Genomic DNA, 18,743 nt, shown 5'->3' on the forward strand with positions numbered 1-18,743 from the left:
GATAGCACTGCTCCAACGCGCACCTTCTAGTTCATAGCCTTCACCGCTAGGGAAAGAACACTACGGGCAGCCTGGCGCTACTGTAAACCCGTTGATATGAAGGGTCTATAGATGTGGCATTTTTCTTCGTCCTTATAGTTTAAATATCTGTCCACACTGTAATGCATAAGCACCTGTTCTGCGCATGCGCAGCGAGCAACTGCAGTGCCGTCGTCCAAAGCGGAATCGCGGTATGTCCTCTGGCGAGAGAAAAACATGATAAAAATAAACACTCCCCGCTAAAATACCAAACGGCAAAATTTTTGAAGTACGACTTGGGCAAAGATGTTTCTTTTAAATTTGGGTACAGTTTGTTTAGATTAATTTATTATTTGATGATGATGATATTGGTAGACGAACAGGTCAGCCGAGCGCCCTCAACGGCGAGAAAGGTAACGAAAGTTGGTGCACGCGGTCCCATAGGACTCTGTTTTTTTTTTTTTTTCGAAGAGTTTGCCACAAGGCATAAGTTGAGAATGGGGGAATGGGATGCAGGAGATAGAAAGTTCCTCTGTGCAGGTCTCTATTTCAGTCGTTTTTGGTTTGAACACCTAAAAACGTAGGAAAGCTGAAGAGCGCTGGCAAAAAGAACAAGAGAGACAGTGAAGAGCGTCGGGAGGGTAGGGCTAGGAATGGAAGTACCATATGATGAAAAGGCGGTTTTTGGAGAAGCCGTTGCAGCAGCTCGGACTTGAGCAGTCAGATCATACTATCGTTCGGGGCCACCATACTTGGGTACAGCCACATGAATGTTTTTATAACGTCATTCAAAACCTCTTAATGGAATGCAAACGTCTGGCTTCAAATCTCAGTGTTTATCTCCTGCTTGCGTTCTGGTTTCTCCTTTTTGTTTCTGTGGTTCATCTTTTCGTTTCCTTATCTCTTCCCTAGCAATTATTTTATTTCAGGCTATGTAAATATACCCTCCGCCCCCCCCCCCCCCCCCCTTCCCCGTGCAAAGCGACGACCACGCCACTTATGGCGGAGTTGAAATTAAATCCGAGAGCGGAGCCAGCCGCGTCGTCTGCTAGCAGCGGGTTTCTATGCAATTATCTCGTCATGAATTCGTTTTCCCGCGGCGTTTGCATCATTAACTAAACAGCATCCGCTGCCAATGCGCTGTGACACAAACTACAGGACATCTCCATCGATAGCTTTTTCTTTGGTAAATGTTCGAGAGCTATAAAAAATGCATTGGAGACTGCGTTTACTCGTCCCAACTCGGCAAGCCATACGACCCGAGAACCTACAGTTCAAGTTCGCTTCGCATTAACAAGCCGCTTTTCACTCCTGTCTCATATTTCGATATGAAAGCACTTCAAACAATGTCGGTGCATCATCGTGAATTTTCTGACTACCGCTATCATTCACTTTTAGGTATAGAAAAAAAATGCTGTAATAGTTCATTTACTTAGTGCAGGGCTGCATATTTTGGTGGTGCTTAATTTTTGAAGTGAGGTCCTGAGTGCAAAGTAAAGACGGATATGATGAGCGTCAGATACGAGATCTAATGAATTAAACAAGGTGCTCTATGCGCATGATACATGCATTTAATGGCTATCTATAATCGGTGCTTGTTAAGTGCCGCATCTCTAAATATGCCAGCATGCGTCAAAGCTTACTTTACGACGAAGACTAGACACACGCAGGAACACGCGCTAGCATCCATTTCGCCCGCACAAGCAAATTAAAAAATAGCTTTTCCCCTGGAACTATGTCAGAATGAAATGTTCTACCTTCTAATATTTTTCCGTCCGATAAATTACAACAGAAATAAAATGTCACCTCCTTATATAATGAGTTTCTCGTTTTGTATTATGATGCTTGGAGGAAGGAAACAACTAAGGAGAGGCCCTTGCTATTCCCAGTGCATTGGAGAAAGTGTGGCGGAAGAGACGTCAAAATTTAGGGTTAGTCAAGTCGGGTCATTAGCTACGGCATCACTGTTGCTATCAAAACTCGGAGGATAAAAGGAGGAGGAGAACGTTGCAGCTTCCGGTCGCGAAGCGGCCATGCCGGCTTCAAAAAAAGTGACGTCAGGGCCTCTCCTTAGTTTTTTCCTTCATCCATGATTATGATGCGATGCCTGTCTGTGTTCAGTTCTATCATATTTTTTTTTATTTGCAAATGTTAAATGCATATGCTGGTCATTCATGTCTTGAACGATGTTTGTGCCACTTCTGCTAGGACCATACATGGTCTGCTGTATTATAAATAAATAAATAAATAAATAAATAAATAAATAAATAAATAAATAAATAAATAAATAAATAAATAAATAAATAAATAAATAAATAAATAAATAAATAAATAAATAAATAAATAAATAAATAAAAAGATAATTTTGTTCTTTTATCTAAGTGCATAAGCTTTACGAAGCGAAGGTTATAAGCACTCTCTTTATCGCGTTTCACCAATTTCCAACTGTATACGCTATGAAACTTGCTATCGCCACGATTCAGTCTATCGTTACGACTAAGCCTGTGAGGGATTCTTTAAAAATCGCGGCGTTTATGTAAACAGCACACCCCCCCCCCCCCCCCCCCCCCCCCCCGTACGCATCGCAAATTCAGAAGGTCTACCTTTGTCCAGCTTGAACCAGCGATCCTTCCCGACCTATTAGCGTGTGTCTGTTTCGCAACAAGAAAGTCCTTATTTCGATTTCCACCCCGACTCAAAGTTGACTCAGCTTTCATTTGCGCTCAATTATCTTCTTTTTTTTTATTTAGGGAAATTCTTTGCAAAATCTAGCGTTAAGGCTGAACATTTCAAACTGCTCCTGAATTTTCCATCGAGATATTTCTTTCACGGCCAACGATAACGACAACCCTTAGCGACATCGCACTAAAGTCTTGCGAACTCGATCGATGAAGCGATAAGCCTAAAAAAGCGGTGCTAGCGTAATGTAACGGCGGGTGGCGCAGAATATCTCACATATTCGATCGAGGTGCGTCACCATGAGCACATAATAAAAGGTATTGCAAAGCAAAGCAAATAAAAAATAAAAAAACTGCTATTAATTTTTTGAAGTAATTGATCAGTCGATGCAGCATACCCACAGTAAAGCAGCGCTTAAAAATGCAGCTGATTTAGCGCTTCTTTGCAGGAGGCACATGGCGCGTGTACGCTTTAGTTTCTCCCGTATGGCTGCGGCATCATCAATGTTTTCGCTTCTACACAAAGGCCACCCTTAACTTGCTTCAGGCCGCCGCAAAAAAAAAAACGACAGGTGCAGAAAAAAAATCGCAGTCGCGAACATGGCAATCCTCGCAGCGACGCAGGAGCAGCCACAACTCGTATCCCGGAAGTACTTTTGAAAACGACCGCTAGGAGGTGCACGGGGCGTATACATATCTAGAAATGTCTCTGCACCCCGATTCTTGGCCTATCCCCCTGTGTGGGTATGTGCTATCAGTGTAGAGGACAACAACGACACGCATAAATAAAAAAAGCTTCTTGATATGAATAAGCTGGAAAGAACATAATGCTAAAACAGCAAGCAAACAAGGGCAAACCATTGGACCATGTGCAGAAATCTGTAGGTTAGCTTCTCTGCAAGACTGCTTTTCCAACCGTTTCCAGATGCCACTCCTGCATTATTTGAATAAAGGAGCGGAGATCTCCTTTCTAAGCAAACTCTGTAATGTCTCCAGCTGACTTCAAGATGCCTCAGGGAGAGGTGTCTAAAGGATGCAACGTTCGAATGCCACCTCTTTGACATAAAGCATGAATGGAGCTGGGATCACCCAGCGCCTTGATCATCGAGCGTGACTGGGTTCGACCCATTCGTAGCGCTGCCTCCCTGCAATACGTTCGAGACTTTCAATTCTAAATGCGCCTTAAAGAGGCGCCTGCTTCTTTCCATTTCAACAAAGACTGCGTGTCGTCTGGTAACAAGACATTTCGGTTAGAAAACAAGCGCTGCAGAGAAGCTGACTTATAGAGCTCCGCAAGTGATCCACTTTGAACATTCTGAGCCGCTTCCCCAGATGCCGTCCTCCTCGCGCAAGCAGTCGACAAGCAGCTGTGCGTGCAAAGAGGCCCAACGACCCAAGTGACGAAATTTTGGGAATAGTTAACCTTATAGCTTTTATGGGGATGACGCCGCTGTATGCAGTCCCTCTTCCGAATTTAGTGCATAATGTCCTAACGACAACACTATTGCACCGGCTCTTCAAGGTACTAGCGTCCGCAAATTAAGCTTGTAAAGTGTTTCACAATCTGTTTCCTCAATCCCTTTCTATATTTTTGCAATGTTAATGGCACCTTGCTGACAGCGTTAAAGATTCCGCTCCCCCGAAAATACGTCGTTTCAGGCATCGGCATTGTTATGATGGGGTTTCTGGCCGTGGTTCGAGTGGTTTCTGCAGCGGTCGACGACCGGAGCCGAGCGAATGCTGGCGAGCGCCTGACGCCCCTTTACAAACCCTGGTTCTGCGCCGCATGGTTTCAGTGCACTGAGGAGAAGCCTTTCCATCCGGCAAGCCAGAACATGCTCTAGACATTCCGGCGCCTGTTCCCAGCCCTCCTCTTCCCCACCCCCTCGTGCCGCGACGGGAGACCTGCGCGCTCGCTTTTGAAACTCTAGGGAAGCCGCTAACTTCTCTCTAAGGATTGGACAGTTCAACTGCCATCGGTTTCCTGGCCTATAAAAGAAGGCGGTGCCGCTTGTCGGGGGAGACCGTCATGAGCATTCGTCGAGTGCAGTGCTCCTCGCCTATGGTGGACGTGGCGGAAACTCCCTGGCCGGCGCTGTGCGAAGACAGTCGCGAGTAGCCTGTAGCGTTCGACCCCCGCGCCGGTATTGTTGTGCCTTGTACCATGTCTGTAAATAATGTATAAACTCATATTTCGTTGACCTCATCTCGTGGACTCGGAGCCTTGATACCCGGACACGGACCAGAATCCTGATAGCGTTCTGAGCGGGTAATCGCGGCTATGGCTCCGGCAGTTGGCACTTGGCCGGTGACATGGTCGTCGGGCTGCGTGACGTCACGGTATCACATAAAGTGACAAAGTTGAGAGACGCTTCCAATTCGGGCGTCGCCTGGATGTGGGAGGGTGAGGTCAAAGTTCAACCCTCCAGAACCCTTCATCCCCGAGTTAGACACGCTTCTGTAGGCGACGCAGGCACGTTCGTATGGCTCGGTTAAATCGAGACGTTTTATCCATGTCGGGTGGTGTTCCATATAATCGGTAGCTTGAGATTGTATGCTTGTACAGGAAAAAACAAACGGTATTGATATGCGTGCATTAAAATACATTTGTATGAACAAGGATCAGAAAGGGATATACGAGCATTAGGGTAGGAGGCCACTTTTAAGAAAGAAAATATCGAACAAAGAGAGAAATCAGTGGCCTCTATTAAAGATGGCTTTTTTGTATTCCAATCAGCAAGTTCATATACACGATTGTTTTTACTTTTATTGCAAAAAAAATGTGCTAAGCATTTCCGGAACCATTTAAATTCCTGATGTTTTTTTAACAGCCGCCAGAATGTGGCCTTATCACCATGATTATAGCACACAGATCGATTATGTATTCTTTGTTTGGTCATGCTCGTTGTCGAGAGAGGTGGCTTTATCATTTCCTTTGTTGCGGAAGATGCTTCGAACACCTCGAAGGACTCCAGCCACGCGCCTATGGTTCTATAAATTTCCAGGTTACGCTGGTCACCGTTCGCGGTTTATCTAGATGTTTCTTCGCCGTCTCTAAATTTAGCGCTGACGAGTGAGTGATACGGGAATTGTCAGTTCGACGACCAAAAAGGACGTTTGTTGCAATCGGCACCGCCGATTGCTTAGTTCTTTTGCGGGCGCAGTGAGCCCAATAAAGAGTTTTCAGTGTTATTACGCCCATCTACTTTTTTATGCATATTGCCTTGTAACCATCACGTGACAATATGCATCCCACACCGGCAATCACAACTCTTATGTACCTCGCCACAACCAAAATTACTTTTGCAGTTACATACATAGCGATGCTAGTGGCGCAATGAACTAAAATAATTATTACATCTTCAGTTGTCAATATTTGCTGACATCACTGCCAAAAACAGTCGTTTAATAATAAATGCTTTAAAAAAGAAAGGGAAGGGTAACAAAAGTTATCATACAAACACTTTTTTCGTGGTTCATAGCTGTGCAAAGTTTCATTAAAATATCTATTCGGGGGAAAACGCTACGTATGCTTGCGTAAGCCAAACTGGTAGAGAACTCAGTTTCCAGAAAAAAGAATAAAAAAGTGTTCACATAGCTACATATGCCATATAGCATTATCCTAGAAAGTTAAAATCAGCTACATTTATAGCCAAGGTGCCCCTTAGTGTAAACTTTACTTCTTTTTGCTCATGCATCTGCTCGATTGTTTTCTCATCGCGTTTCTTGGAAGGTTGATAGAGTGACGGGAGAATTTCTTGGTGCGCTGTTGATCGCCTGTCAAACAAGCTTACACCTTTCCCGCGTAGTTAAAGCGCGTAAGCAACGAGTTATAAAAGTACACCTGAGGCTTCGAACAGGTAGAGCACAGGTTAAATACACGAAGTAGAGCTCTAGTTTTCACCGCGTAAGTGATCCAAATGTAATCCATCTCTCTTGTGAACCTTTTTGTTCCTAAATGCAAACATACATAAGGGTCTTTCTGTTCTTTTAGACGATTGCTTATACATCTCATTCCGTCGAAAAGCCATCGGCGTAATCGGCAACGTGGGTCGGAAATAATCGGAGGATGCTTAAAACAATCGTATCATGGTCTTCGCGGTTCTAGTGATTGATTAGTGTGTGATATGTGATTACGAGTTAAGAAATATTTGAAATAAATTAATGGCATTAATCGAACAAAAAAATAAAAATAAAAAGGCGGTTAAAAGGTGTCAAGAACGCTCATAATTAAAAGGCAATGCTTGGTAATGGTAATTACAATTTGGGGAGTGTGATTGAGCAACAATTTAAATAATTGAATAAAATGAAAACGCTTTCAAAGGTGTCAATCTGCTCAGAATGGAAAGCCAATGTTAGCTGATGCCAAATATTGGTGTAAAAACCGGAAAGCACAAAAACACAAATAAAAATAAAGAAAATAATTAAAATAAAAAGCGACAAAAAGAAACATTGTCCATGTGTGTGTGTGTGTGTGTGTAAAACCTTTATTGGGAGGAAGCTTGAGGTAGCCGGAGCAACCTCACGCAAACACTAGGTGGGCTCCTCATTACAGGAGCCCATTGGCGACCGCTGCGGCTTGGGCTCGGTGAACCAGGGCCTTCTGGCTTGCCAGATCGGAGCAGGGCTGCCTCCCAGTTCTCCCGGGTGGGGTTGGGTTTGGGGGTGAGGTTTGGGGTTGACTGACGTGCCCACACCATATGGAAGATGTCCGAAGACTTCTCCGCACAGTGCGGGCACTTTCCTGTACAGGCAGGATCAAAGTGTTTTAAAACTGCCGGGCACAGCAGCGTTTTGGTGTAAAGGCAGAGGAGTGTGCGTTCCTCCACCTTTGTAAGACCCTTACAAGGCTTAGGATAAATTGCATGGCCGAATTGAAATAATTCAGTAATTTCTCGAAAAGTGAGAGCCGGATTGGGTTCGAGATCCGTATCATAAGGGTCTGAAGGCGTTGCCCGGAGAGTGAGCGCGCGGGCGGCGGCATCGGCCGTTTCATTGCCTTCGAGGCCCATGTGAGCTGGAGCCCATACAATCGTTCGAGACGCGGGGGCCCCGAGGTAGTCACTGTTTTGAAGGATGCGGTGCGCAAAGAGAGGAATGTACCCCTGTTTAATATTTCTGCAGGCCCCTCTCGAGTCGGTGATGATGACTCGTGAGTCCTTGTCTGCGGCGGCTAACGCGATGGCAACTTCTTCCGCATGTGTTATGTCTTGAGCTCGGAACGTTAGGCCATTCACCGTGATTTTTTGATGGACGACTGCGGCTGTGTACCACCCCCCATGGTGAGGGCCGGAGGCGTCCACGTAGAAAATTCCGTGTTTGCTCCCATAGTGACGGGCCGGTGCCTCCGCCCGCGCAAGGCGCCTGCCACTGTGGTCGTCACGTGTCATGTTGGCCGGAAGAGGGCGTACGTGCAGGGCGTATCTCCAGATTTCAGAAATGCGTACGCGCTCTTCCGTGAATGTTGGGTGGTGGATGTGTAGTCGGGCTAATAGGCGGCGTCCCGACGGCGTTTTCGAGAGTATTGTGTATTGATTAGTCAAGTGCGCCTCTCGAAGCTCCGCGAATGTGTTTAACATCCCCAGGCCCATAAGACGCTGGTTGGATGTGTTGATCGGGAGATCGAGGGCACGCTTGTACATCTTTTTTCGAGGGCGTTCTCATCAAACCTGCGCAGGTGGAGGTAAGGAGTCGAGTAGAGTACTCGACTGGTCACGAATGCATGCGCCAGCCGCAAGGCGTCTGTGCACCGTAACCCCCCGCGTTTGTTGGAAACCCGGCGCACCACACGGCCCACCTGGTCCCCCACTTTGCGCAGTTTTGCCAGTGTTGTATCAGCCCGTCGATGTTTGTGGATAAGGAGACCAAGTACTCTAATCTCATCGCGTTCGGGTATTGGACCGCTGGCCAGGGATAGTTCCATTTTTGTGGTGCACTTAGGCGACGGGCGAATGTGCACAAATTCAGATTTGGACGGTGAGCATTGAAGGCCGCAGAGGCGGGCGTAAGCGTCTACGATCTGCGCCGCTTGCTGCAGGTTGGCCTCAATGTCTCCAACCGATCCGTGTTTGGTCCAGATGGTTATGTCGTCGGCGTACAGCGCGTGCTGGATGCCTTCGACCGTCGCCAACTGAGCCGGGAGTTTCATAATGGCCAGATTGAAAAGTAATGGCGAGAGGACCGCGCCCTGTGGGGTGCCTCTCGTTCCCAGTTTATATGGGCCGTGTTCTTCGTCTTGTATTCGGATGAAAGATTGCCGATCTGAGAGAAATTGCTTGATGTACTGAAATGTGTTATGTCCACAGTTCGTCTGGGAGAGATGTTGCAGTATAATTTCGTGTGTGACATTGTCGAAAACCCCCTTCAAGTCAAGGGCGAGTACTGCCTTATCGTTGAAGGGATATTCGACAGGGTTGAGAATTTCATGGTCGAGTTGAAGCAGAACATCCTGAGCGGACCTTTGCGGGCGGATACCGAACATGGTGTCTGCGAATGTATGTTTATTTTCCAGAAACCCAGACAGCCTGTCCCGCACCATGGTCTCCATCAGCTTTCCCACACAAGACGTGAGGGAGATGGGGCGGAGGTTGTCCGTGTTTATGGCTTTGCCGGCGTTCGGAATGAAAGTTACCAGGGCGGTCTTCCATTCAATTGGTAGAGGTGCCTCACCAAGCCAGATCGAGTTGATGAAAGCGAGGAGGGTTTCGTAAGCGGGTTCGGGAAGATTGGCAAGCAGTTTCACAGTTATCTTGTCCCGGCCCGGTGCCGTTCCTCGTTTCATTTTAGCCAGGGCCACCTTCAGGTCGTGCAAGTGGAACGGTTCATCCAGATCCGCGTTCTCTGAACCTGCATACGAGTACGCGGGTCCTCCGGGGTCTTGCTTAGTGCAAAGATACTGGTCGCACAGTTTTCATGCTAATTTTGATGTATTTCCATCGAAGCTATGAATAGCTCGTTGGAGATGTTTTTGTGCCTCGGCGCGGGTTTGAGTCGGGTCAATTAGGGCACGGAAAAGGCGCCACGTGCTCCGGCTCGACATTTGTCTGGCCGCCGTGTTGCAGCGGTCTACCCAGTTCGAGTCGGCGAGTTGGGCCACGTACTCTGCCGCTCGCTGAGTGAGCTCGGCGATACGAATTTTGAGCTTTCTGTTATGTTTTTGGCGACGCTATCTGCGGATGAGGCTGTGCCGCGCTTCCCAAGGGTGCAGAAGGTGGTTGTCCACCTCTGGAGTGGCCTCCGAGAGCTGAATTTGTGTTTCCACCGAACGAAGATGTGTAACCAATCCTTGTGCCCACGCGTGGTATCCTTGTTCGTGGATAGAGGCCGAATTGATGTAGCTTTGCCGGAACTTATTCCGGTCTGGTAGCCGAGCTTGTGCGTGGGGTCTTGCCAATGGTTTAGTTCTTGCAGTGGTATTGATAAGGCAGTGGTCACTACCGAGGGTTTCCTCGGTGTTGATCCATTCTGCGTGTACAATGTTTTTGGTAAAGGTGAGATCCGGGCATGTATCCCGGGTCACTGAATTACCCATCCGCGTTGAATATGCAGGGTCAGTGTGAAGAGTCAGGCCCAGCGTGGACGCGAGTTCCGCTAGCTTGCGTCCCCGCTTCTCTTCACGCACGTATCCCCAGAGTGTACTGTGGGCGTTGAAATCACCCACAATCACCAAGGAGTCCCTGCCCGCAGCCTTTAGAGCGCGGCTAAAGAGTGCTGCGAACGTTACATTTTTGAGTCTGGGGGAACAGTATATGAGTACGTGGGGTGGTGCATCTTGTTTCTTGAGCGGAAGAAGTGTCACCATCACGTGGGAATATTCAGTGTCAAGTTCTAAGTCAACTAGAGTAGCCGCATAATTTTTATGCACGCAGACGCAGGAAGAGGGGTCCTGCTGAAACGTGATGTAATTTGTGATGGTGACGCCACTCCCTGGCTCCTGGAGGGTAACCACCGCGGGAAGAGAGTCGAAAGTTGAAAGGTAAAGTCGGAGATCCGCCCTCTTTGCGCGGAAACGGAAGCCCCGACAGTTCCATTGGACAATTTTGGACGGGGGTAAGGAAGACGAAGAAGTCAGGGAGCTGTCAGGCTGCCTGCTCGTCTCTGCGAAATCTGTTTGATTTTCCATTTAATACTCGATATATATATCCCAAATAGCCTATATTGCAAGATCCTGACATGTTATCAGCGGCGGGTGCGGCTCCACCGGTGCCGCACCCTGGATCATCACCTGAGTGTTCTTCTGGCATCACGTCAGGCCTACCTCAGCAGACTGTGCCAGCTCTGCAATTATCACCCGTCATCCCAACCTGTGTATCATGCGGTCACCTGTCATCACCAGGTACTTCAGGACTCTCACCCTCTGATGCTCATCTACAACACGCATCTGGTCCTTCCACCGCAAGCTGGGATCGGCTGATGCCTAAAGGTCAGGATGATTTTCCTGATAGCTCAGATACTTCGTCTGCCATTACCTGTATAGATGCTGCGGCGAAGTCTGCTCAAGAGCCAGACAAATTTATTCAAGCGCCATCGAAGCGTCGCCGCAGCTCGAGGCGGTCGAATTTCAGTGTCGACGCAACTAACGCTTCTAAAGCGCCCAAGTGCAACCTCACAGTAATCATAAAACCAGTAGATACCGGATATCGTATTACTCGCTTTAATCCGCTGGCAATGAGGCAAGCATTTGAATCTCTGGGTCCAGATGCCGTCCTTCAAGTTCGCCCCAACGAGCGGCTTAATCTTCTGGCAGTTGACACCCGAACCGCGGTCGCTACTGAACGCCTTTTACAAATACGATCAATAGCAGGAATTGCAGTGCAAGCATACGAGCCCCGACCAAACAACTGTGGCGTAGGAGTAATCAAGGGTGTGCCCCTGGATCTTTCTCAAGAAGATATCTACTCGGCACTATTACAGAGAGTTCCAATAAAATCGGTGCGCCGTCTGGGAAATTCCGAAAATATCCGCATTGTATTTGTGACAGAATCTGCGCCAGAATACGTTATTCTTGGATATACAAGATACCGTGTGCATGAATACATCCAAAAACCACGACAATGTGGTAGATGTCAGCGCTTCGGCCATGTGACTACAGCTTGCCGACTAGCCTTGCGCTGCCCACGCTGTGGGGGAAATCATGACCGTACCACGTGCCCAAGTGACATCCCCATTTGTCCCAACTGCGGAAAGCAGCATGAGGCAACGTTTTCCAGCTGCACTGCCTACCAAAAGGAGAAACTAATATATAAGTACAAGATATCCAACAATACCGACTACAAGTCAGCAAAAGCTGCTTTAATTGACCAAAATCAAATCAGGAGTAGTCATCACAGAAAAAAACCATTGACGGGAAAGAAATCACAAGGACAGTCACAGAAAGATGATGCTGGTCATCCGAGAATTGATGACGTGGTTGAATTTCCTCCTCTTCCACAACAATCAGAGGTTCAACAACCATATGTACCAAGCCCACAAAAAATTACTGTACAGCAGCCTCATTCGAGGAGTGCATCCCGGAACCGCTCATGCGAAACCTCTATTCGCAGAAACTCGGACATTTCTAGTTCCCAACTGTGCTCACTTGTTGAGGCTGTTCGTGCTTTTCTTATACCACTCTCCTCGCCGGTGGCGAAAGCCATCCTTACATATTCTTGATTTCATATCTCCTCTCCTGGCACAATGGCGGTAGCAGACAATCAGTCGTCTGCTCCACCCAGCGTGCAAGCCATCCGAAATAAGGCCACCATCTTTCAATGGAATGCCTGCAGCCTGCGCCCCCGTCTCTCTGACTTTCGACACTTCGTCTTCAAGCATCGTTTCCCTATAATTGCTATATCAGAATCTCGGCTTAATACTACAATCCGTCTCTCAGGCTACACAGTACTGCAATCAACAACTGGTACAGACCTCAGTAAAGTTCTTCTGGCTATCCGGAAAGACGTCAACTCCATCCAGCATCATATACCAACTGATCCACATAATGAGTACGTTGCAGCCACTTTAAAGTGCATGAACATGCAGTTTACAGTAATTGCTGCCTACATACCACCTCGTGCTAATTTCAATATTGAACGCCTACAAGATATCATGCGAAGTACCCCTGTGCCACACATTATAACGGGAGATTTCAACGAACATCATCCTGCTTGGGGAGGCGTCAGATCGACAGCCAGAGGCCGGCAGCTATTCGACTTCGCACTTTCCAACAATTTATTATTTCTCAACGACGGCCAAGCAACTTACTATCAAGGAGCACGGTCCAGTGCTCTTGACATCTCCATGATCTCTGCTGATCTGTCAGCTTCAACAACCTGGTCTGTGGACATCGAGACTCATGGCAGCGATCACCTACCTACATATATTGAGGTTTGTGGCTTTTCTCTCGCCTCTCAGCGGCATAAAGTTCGCTACACGAAGTGGGAAGCTTTCGCTAATGCCGTAGAAAAGCAGGATCTGTCGAACTTAAGTTATGACTCCTTCATTGCTGCAGTAGCACATGCTCGAACATTGCACACGAGAGTCCTCCACCTGCCAAAGGTGTACTCAGCTGTTGACGCCGATTATGAAAAACTTCGAGCAATACGTCGCAGAGCAGAAAGACGAGCGCGCAAGACACTTTCTAGAGACGATATCCGGACTTCTAGGCGAGCACAAAAACACGTTCAACGCCATTTGGACAAGCTAGAAAGAAGGAAATGGACATCTTTTTGTGCAAAATTAGATCCTAGAAAGCCACTATCTAAAGTGTGGAGTATTGTGCGAAGCTTAAGAAGTCAGCCTTCACAACTACATCCTTTCGAGTGCGTGGCTCTAAATGCCAATACTACTTGTCTTCATGTAGCAGAGACTTTCTGTTCAAAGATGATTGCTCCATTAGCAGCTCCTTCACTGCAAAATGTGCTCCCCGCCTTTGTCCCGTCGCCCAACACTTCTTTCCTAGATGAACTGTTCACTATGGAAGAACTTCAAGCTGCGCTAGCAGTTACCAACAAAAGATCTTGCCCAGGGCCTGACCATGTTAGCTACACTTCGCTGTCGCGTCTTGGAAGAAAAGCCAAAACTCAGCTGCTTACCATCTATAACAACTCTTGGATAGCTGGCAGCCTTGTAGAGAGCTGGAAGACAGCGCGCGTAATACCCGTTCTTAAACCTGGTAAGCCATCAATTGATCTAAACGCTTATCGTCCTATTGCACTGCTAAGCTGTGTTGGGAAATTGGTGGAAAAAATGGTTCATTCACGCCTTACCTGGGACTTGACGAATAGGGGAATTTACCCTCCATCAATGTCTGGCTTCCGAAAAGGCCGAAGCAGTATTGATAATGTTATTGCTCTTGCCAACTGTGTCAGGCGCAGCAAAGCTGAGCGGTCTCTAATTATTGCTGTTTTTCTTGACGTTAAAGGAGCATTTGATAATGTCACGCACGAGGCGATTCATTCAGCCTTGCGTTCAATTGGCATTGCTGGACGAATGTATAACTGGCTTTCTGACTATCTTCGGGATAGGACCATTTACATGTCAACGGATCAAGGTGACACGTCCTTACATCATGTGTCTCGTGGCGTTCCTCAGGGAGGGATTTTAAGTCCAACCCTCTTCAATATATCTCTTCTTGGTTTGGACAGGTCCTTGCCACCTACTGTTCAAATCTCCCTCTACGCAGATGACATCTGCATATGGTGCTCCGGAAGAAACAGGCGCATTGTGCATGCTCGGCTACAAAAAGCAATAGTTGGCATTGCATTGTTTTTAAACAAGCGAGGTCTTGTTATATCTCCAGAAAAGTGCGCAGCAATTTCATTTTCACGACGTGATCTCTCCCGTTATGTACTGAAAGTTGCTGGCACTCCTATACCGTATGTCAACCATCAAAAATTTCTAGGTGTGACCTTTGATAGGTCCCTTTCATGGTCACCACACGTTCAACAACTTAAGACCAAACTCTCTTCATACGTATCTATATTCCGTATGCTCTCAACGACCAGAAGAGGCTGCTCTACCGATTTCTTATTACGGCTTTATGGAGCACTTTGTGAAGGTCTTCTGCGTTATAGCCTCCCTGTTCTTCAAGGCCTCTCGCAGTCAAGCATTAAACTACTTGAAGCCATGCAGGCCAAAGCTTTGAGAGTGTGCCTTGGTCTTCCAAAAAACACTTCCACAGTGGGCACTCTGGCGGAGAGCAGACGTCTATCTGTAACCGTGCTGATACCGCAGGAGCTGCTTCGCGCCCAGCTGCGCTTTGCACGTGAACCTACCCACCCGTTTTCAGAGCAAAGCATGACATCACTCTCCAATCTACTGCCTGCGCAATATCAACGTGCAGTACTGTCATCTTTCCCACCATGGAGGTTTGCTTCATGGCAAATTTCGACAACTATACCTGGCATCAAAAGAAAAGCCCACACCCCAGGACCCGCACTTAAATACTTCGCCCTTGAGCACATCTGTGCACGCTACAGTCATCATTGCCACATCTATACTGATGACTCTGTCACAGCTATTTCTTCATCCATCGGCGTGTGGATACCATCGATGCACACCACAATCTCGGCAACACTCAGTCACCGCACTTCAGCTGTGGCTACTGAGTTAACAGCTCTGAGAAGCAATTATATATATTCTACAACAACGCCCTGCAGCATGGGTTATCTTCAGCGATTGTCGCGCTGCACTACAATTGCTTAAATCATCAAGAATTCTGGAAGAGCTCGTCATTGACATAAATAAGCTACACACAGAGGCCTATGACCTGAGTCACAGCATTGTGCTACAGTGGTTACCTGCTCACTGCGGCATCGCGGGCAACGACCTCGCAGACGCCGCTGCAAAAGAACTAAAAGATTCCACAAGGACAATTTCAATACCATTCTCACGAAGAGATGCAGCAAGACTTGTAGCAACTGAATCGTGGCGATTGCAACGCTCTCTGTGGTGTGACCCGAACCATCAATATCGACCTCTACACCGAATAGATCCCACTTGCGTCTTTCGAATTCCTCACAATTTGAACAGGTGGCATCGAAACTGTCTACACAGAATCCGCTTAAATGTGTCATACACAAACTACTTCCTACATAAAATAGGCATAGCGAGCAGGCCTCTGTGCTCTACATGTGATGTGTGTGAAAATTTTGAACATTTGGTAACCTCCTGTCAACGGTTTACTGCACATCGCAGGACACTGCGCAATAATTTAAGCTTACCTAAAGAAACAGCCTTGCGCCTTGAACATGTCCTGGGTCCTTGGTGCGACGGATCGTCTGCTGCGCGAGCTACCAAGGCCTTATTAACTTTTCTTAAGGACACAGGGTTGATTAATACCCTTTAAAACTCATCTGTGTGTGATTATGTGCGTATGAAAGTTAACTTTTCTTAAGGACACAGGGTTGATCAATACCCTTTAAAACTCATCTGTGTGTGCTTATGTGCGTGTGAAAGTGTGCGACACCGATTCTCTTTTTTTTTTTCTCATTTATTTCCCCTTCCCCTCCCACAATCTGTCACCCTCATCCCTCAACCCTCATCAGGAGTAGCATGCTAGGCTTACCACCAGGCAGACATCTCCTGTTGCCATTAAAATATATATCTCTCTCTTGGACGGGGGTGGCCGAATTGGTTCTTGGGGAGCGCCTGATCTTAGGGCTGCTCGCCATTGTCATTTAGGCTGAGGAGCGGTTGTAGTGACGCTGCTCCGGAGCCAACACTCGCGGGAAGGGGGGCATCCTCCATACCGGTAGAGCGAGCAGTTGTCATCGTCTACCTCAGGGGTGCGTCTAGAAGTTTTGTTAGGACGGCCGGGTAAGGGACCGCCGGGCCTGCGCGAGGAGCGTAAGGAATGCGCAATTTGTTTGGAAATCATCGCGGGGATTGTCTCTTGCAATTTGGAGATGGCGTTGACCATCATTGAAATTTGATTTTCTATGGCAATGAATCGTGCCTCAGTGGCCCCGAATCGGGCCTCGAATGCTGCCTCCAGGCTTGTTACCGCCTTTGGCACCACGAGCTCCCTCTCCATTACCTCAGCCGCGGGAGGCGAGGGCGGAGAAGACTGGGTAATTTTAGATTCCAATTCGCTAATTTTCTTAAGCAGCATCTCGTTTTGGGCCCTGAGTGCTGCTATTTGATCTTGCTCGGCGCTACGCGCCCTTGGGAAGGGAGTGGAAAGGGGGGAGAGAGAAGCAGCCCCACCCGAACCGCTCACCTGGTGTCCGTTTTTTACTGCGTTGACCCAGGCCCTGGTATCACCGCGCGTTTGCTTCGTTTGTTTCGCTAGTCCGCCGTGTGGTGGCGACACCTTCGATGGTCGTTTTTCAGCACCTCCTGTAGGTGGGTTCTCGATGTTGGTGATTTCCTGGCGAGGCTGATCGCCGGGAGGCCCAACATGGCGGCGTTTCTTTTTGGGCGCCATTTTTTTCTTTTTTATTTTGGGTGTGCGGAATTTTGCCGCACAGTCGCGAGAGTTGGTGGCATGGGAGCCACCGCACACAGAACACCGCGGAACACAGTTGTGAGGAGCCCGCACCCCCTCCACTAGCGGAGCTTGGAATCCGCAGAGTCCACAGGCGCTAGACTGCAAGTTTGGACATGCATCCGCGCGATGCCCGACGGCCCACACTGGCCGCACGCAGGAATCGTTTTGTAATAGTTTCGCACAGAGACGACCATGTTGTCATATTGCACGTAACGGGGCTTCTCTTTACCCGCGAAAGTGATGCGTGCCTTGTTGGATGTTCCGAATTTCCGGATTTCCAGGATGGTGCCGGCGCGCCAGCACACTCGGTCTTGGAGAGTTTCTGTGGTGTCCGAGTTACGGACCACGATCACGCCGTGGCATATGCTGCCGCCGTCTTGTCTCAGGTAACCCCGAAGCGGGATCGACCCCTTCTCGGTGTTTACTGCGAAGTCCCCGATGAGCTGGTCGGCCGCCTCGATGTCCGGGGTATGCACAATGATAATGATTTGTTCTCGTGAGGGTAGAACGGAGACGGCGCTGGCCCGTTTCAGCCCGATGTACGCCGAAATGGCAGTACCGTAGCCAGTTTCCGTGAACGCCTCGTGAAGAGAAACACTTTCTCTGGGCTTTATGACTATAACGTAGTCTTCGGGAGTCGGTTTGGGCATTGGGCGCGGCTTCCACTTCGAGAACGCCTTGTCCTTGCTTCCCGTGGCGCGCGTCGCGGGAGCGTTCATGTTTCCGACCGACGAAATGGCGGCCGGGGCGGCGCCGAACGCCGCCATCTGGGCTTTGTCTTGGGAGCGGCGTGCAGCGTGCTTGACTCCGAAATTTCGGGATAACCGTCGAATTTGTATCTCCGGTGGCGGGTACCGAGGTCCACAACATTGCCTCAGGGTCGTAACCGCGTATTTGATCCGCGGAAGTCGCCATTTTTTCCTCGGAGGGCCGATTCCGCCAGGCCAGGCGTCGGCAATGCCGTTAGGCGTAACGACGGCGCCAACGTGGTCGGTCGAAAAATGGCCGTAGATTTGAAGAAAATCGGCCTACCTGGACGACTTTTGTATCCAGTTGTTCCGCTCGGTTTTTCGGATCGATCGATGCCAGTTTTGCCGGGGTAGGATGATTTGGGACGCGGCCCCAGCCGCAAATTGGCGGAGCCGAAACACACGCGTCTGCTCTCGTTGCGCGCTCGCCTTGTCCATGTGTGTAAAACGCTATTGCAACATACACTTAACGGCGGAGCATGAGTGCCTCCTAATTTTTATTTGCATTGTTACCGACTGATTACGCGCGGAGTATCACATCATTTGAGCCATGTGTCAACACTTTGGTGCAAAACGATTCTTTTGAGGTAACGTCACGTAAGCTTATAGTGACACAATCGTCGCGATACAACGGAGGTTGGCGAGAGTTTTGAATTGCGGCACCGAGTCGTTCGAGCCGTAAGAGTACTTACGTGGACTTCGCATAAAACCAATATTTGATAAGAGCCCTTGGTAACAGTCAACTTATTGTGAAGACGTTTACGTAAGTCTTTTATTTGCGTTCACGGATGATTTCAAAAAGAGTGAGATTTCAGAGATACCGCTAACCTC

The 18,743-nt window shown here is 48.2% G+C and overlaps 1 pseudogene; it reads right to left on the minus strand.

Annotated features, from left to right (window-relative positions):
* Window positions 1–4,975: 4,975 nt before the first annotated feature.
* On the minus strand, window positions 4,976–18,106 carry LOC146180862 (uncharacterized; annotated as a pseudogene).
* Window positions 18,107–18,743: the final 637 nt, after the last annotated feature.

This window comes from Amblyomma maculatum, chromosome 8 (assembly GCF_055883805.1).
Source record: "Amblyomma maculatum isolate TAMU_Amacu chromosome 8, ASM5588380v1, whole genome shotgun sequence".
Taxonomy (NCBI): domain Eukaryota; kingdom Metazoa; phylum Arthropoda; class Arachnida; order Ixodida; family Ixodidae; genus Amblyomma; species Amblyomma maculatum.